The following is a 4187-nucleotide window of genomic DNA, read 5'->3' on the forward strand; positions in this document are numbered from 1 at the left end:
TCTTTGAAGACGCCAACAAGGGATTTAGATTAATCTTCAATTTTCCTCTAAATTTTTGGATGCTCAGCAATTCATTGCCCTTTGGCACCCCAAAGTGGATTAAAGTAAGCTTTGCAAATGTTTCTTTCCATTTTGATGCCTCTATGCCCCTGTAATTAGCCTTTGGCGGCTCCAAAGGGGATTGAAAATAAACCTTTCATTTTTCTTTTTTATTTTTGGATGCCACACATGCACCCCTGTATTGGAGTTTGGCACCCCTAAACGGTCTTTTATATAAAATTTTAATTTATATCTTTCCCTTCAGATGCCACTACTCCCCTGTAAAGGCCTTTGAAGACGCCAAAGGGATTAGATTAATCCTTCAATTTTCCTCTAAGATTTTGAATGCCTCCACGCAATTCCTATGCCTTTGGCATCCCCAAAGTGGCATTAAGTAAGCTTTGCAAAGTTTCTTCCCTTTTGGTGCCTCTATGCCCCTGTAATTGCCTTTGGTGGCGCCAAAGGGGATTTAAACTAAAGCTTTAATTTTCTTTTATTTTTGGATTGCCACCATGCAAAGGTATTGGAACTTTGCACCCCTAAACGGTCTTTTAAAGTAAACTTTTAATTTTTCTCTTTCCCTTCATGATGCCACTATTCCCCTGTAAAGGCCTTTGAAGACGCCAAAGGGGAGGTTAGATTAATCCTTCAATTTTCCTCTAAATTTTTCGATGCGTCTATTCAATTCTCTTGCCCTTTAGCATCCCCAAAGTGGCATTAAAGTAAGCTTTCCAAATGTTTCTTTCCCTTTTGATGCCTCTATGCCCCTGTAATTGCCTTTGGCGGCGCCAAAGGGGATTGAAAATAAACCTTTAATTTGTCTTTTTATTTTTGGATGCCACCATGCAACTGTATTGGACTTTGGCACCCCCAAAGGGTATTTTAAGTAAACTTTTAATTACGGTCTTTCCCTTTAGATGCCACTATTCCCCTGCAAAGGCCTTTGAAGACGCCAAAGGGGATTTAGATTAATCCTTCAATTTTCCTCTAAATTTTTGGATTTCTCCACGCAAATCTCTTGCCCTTTGGCATCCCCAAAGTGGCATTAAAGTAAGCTTTCCAAATGTTTCTTTCCCTTTTGATGCTTCTATGCCCCTGCAATTGCCTTTGGCGGCACCAAAGGGGATTTAAAAAAATCTTTAATTTGTCTTTTTATTTTTGGATGCCACCATGCAAAGGTATTAGACTTGGGCACCCCAAAACGGTCTATTAAGTAAACTTTGAATATGTCTCTTTCCCTTCAGATGCCACTATTACCCTGTAAAGGCCTTTGAAGACGCCAAAGGGCATTTAGATTAATCCTTCAATTTTTCTCTAAATTTTTGGATGCCTCACCGCAATTCTCTTGACCTTTGGCATCCCCAAAGTGGCATTAAAGTAAGCTTTCCAAATGTTTCTTTCCCTTATGATGCCTCTATGCCCCTGTAATTACCTTTGGCGGCGCCAAAGGGGATTGAAAATAAACCTTTAATTTGTCTTTTTAATTTTGGATGCCTCCGTGCAGCTGTATTGGACTTTGGCACCCCTAAACGGTCTTTTATATAAAATTTTAATTTATCTCTTTCCCTTCAGATGCCACTACTCCCCTGTAAAGGCCTTTGAAGACGCCAAAGGGGATTTAGATTAATCCTTCAATTTTCCTCTAAGATTTTGGATGCCTCCACGCAATTCCCTTGCACTTTGGCATCCCCAAAGAGGCATTAAGGTAAGCTTTGCAAATGTATCTTTCCCTTTTGGTGCCTCTATGCCCCTGTAATTGTCTTTGGTGGCGCCAAAGGGGATTTAAACTAAAGCTTTAATTTGTCTTTTTATTTTTGGATGCCACCATGCAAAGGTATTGGACTTTGGCACCCCTAAACTGGTCTTTTAAGTATACTTTTAATTAGGGTCTTTCCCTTCAGATGCCACTATTCCCCTGTAAAGGCCTTTGAAGACGCCAAAGGGGAGTTAGATTAATCCTTCAATTTTCCTCTAAATTTTTCGGATGCGTCCACGCAATTCTCTTGCCCTTTGGCATCCCCAAAGTGGTATTAAAGTAAGCTTTCGAAATGTTTCTTTCCCTTTTGATGCCTCTATGCCCCTGTAATTGCCTTTGGCGGCGCCAAAGGGGATTTAAAATAAACCTTTAATTTGTCTTTTTATTTTTGGATCCCACCATGAAAAGGGCTTAGGATTTTTGGCACCCCAAACGGTCTGTTAAGTAAACTTTCATTTTCTCTTTCCCTTCAGATGCCACTATTACCCTGTAAAGGGCCTTGAAGACGCCAAAGGGGATTTTAGATTAATCCTTAAATTTTTTCTCTAATTTTGGATGCCTCACCCGCAATTCTCTTGACTTTTGGCCCATCCCAAAGGGCATTAAAGTAAGCTTTCAAATGTTCTTTCCTTTATGCCTCTTATGCCCCTGTAATTCCCTTGGGCGGGGGCCATAGGGGTTTTGAAAATAAACCTTAATTTGTCTTTTAATTTGGAGCCTCCGTGCAGCTGTATTGGATTTTGGCAACCCTAAACGGTCTTTTAATAAAAATCTTAATTATTTTTCCCTTCCATGCCACTACTCCACTGTAAAGGCCTTTGAAGACGCCAAAGGGTTTTAGATTAAATCCTTCAATTTTCCTCTAAGATTTTGGATGCCTCAAGCAATTCCCTTGCATTTTGGGCATCCCCAAAAGGGGCATTAAGGTAAGCTTTGCGATGCTTCTTTCCCTATTGGTGCCTCTATGCCCCTGTATTGCCTTTGTTGCGCCAAAGGGGATTAAACTAAAGCTTTCAATTTGTTTTTTATTTTTGGATGCCAAACATGCAAGGTATTGGCCTTTGGCACCCTAAACGGTCTTTAAGGTAAAATTTTAATTTGTTCTTTCCTTCAGATGCCTTTCCCCCAAAAAGGGCCCTTTGAAACCCCAAAAGGGGGGGTTTTTGAACCTTCAATTTTTCCAATTTTTTGGATGCCAACCCCCCACTTTGCCCTTTTTGGCATTCCAAAGTGGCTTTAAAAAGTAAGCTTTCAATGCCCTTTCCTTATGATGCTCTACCCTGTAATTTGCCTTTGGGGCCCAAAGGGGTTTAAATTTTAACTTTTGTTTATTTTTTTTTTTTGGAGCCCATGCAACTTTATTGGACTTTGCCAGCCCCAAAGGTTTTTTAAAGTAAATTTTTAAATTAGGGTTTTCCCCTTTAGATGACAACCCCAAAAAGGGCCCTTAAAAAGCCCCAAAGGGGAGTTTTTAAATTTCCCAATTTTTCCTCTAATTTTTCGTTCTCATGCAATTCTTTCCCCTTTGGCACCCCCAAGTGGATTAAAGTAACTTCCAAAATGTTTTTTTCCCCTTTGATGCCAGCCCGGGTTTTTGCCTTTGCCGCTAAGGGGATTTAAAAAACCTTTTAATTTGTTTTTTATTTTGGATCCACCTGCAACTGTATTGGATTTGGGCCCCCCAAAAGGGTTTTTTTTTAAAACTTTTAATTTAGGGTCTTTCCCCTTTAGATCCCACTATTCCCCGTAAAGGTTTGAGACCCCAAAGGGGATTTGTTTATCCTTAAATTTTCCTCAAATTTTTTGATTTTCCCACGCAATTCTCTTTGCCCTTTGGGGCAAAAAAAAAAATGGTATTAAAGAATTTTCAAAATTTTTCTTTCCTTTTAATGCCTCACCCCCTGTAATTGTTTTGGGCGGCCCAAGGGGGGATTTAAATAAATTTTTAATTTTCTTTTTGTTTTTGGTGCACCATGCAAAGGTATTAGATTGGGCCCCCTTAAACGGCTTTAAGTAAATTTTTTCTTTTTGTCCTTCCTTCAAGCCCTTTTCCCCGGAAAGGCTTTGAAGACGCAAAGGGGATTTAGATTAATCCTTCATTTTTCTTAAATTTTTGGATGCCTCCCCGCAATTTCTTGACCTTTTGGCTTCCCCAAAGGCATTAAAGAAGTTTTCCCAAAGTTTTTTTCCCCTTATATGCCTTATGCCCGTATTCCCTTTGCGGCCCCAAAAGGGGTTTGAAAATAAACCTTTAATTTGTTTTTTTAATTTTTGATCCCCTCCGTGCGTTTTTTTTTGGGGATTTTGGGGCACCCTAAAGGGTTTTTTAAAAAATCTTAATTTTCTCTTTCCCTTTAGATGCCACTACCCCCTGAAAGGGGCCTTTGAAGAC

Source organism: Panulirus ornatus, chromosome 71 (assembly GCF_036320965.1).
Source record: "Panulirus ornatus isolate Po-2019 chromosome 71, ASM3632096v1, whole genome shotgun sequence".
NCBI classification, from domain to species: domain Eukaryota; kingdom Metazoa; phylum Arthropoda; class Malacostraca; order Decapoda; family Palinuridae; genus Panulirus; species Panulirus ornatus.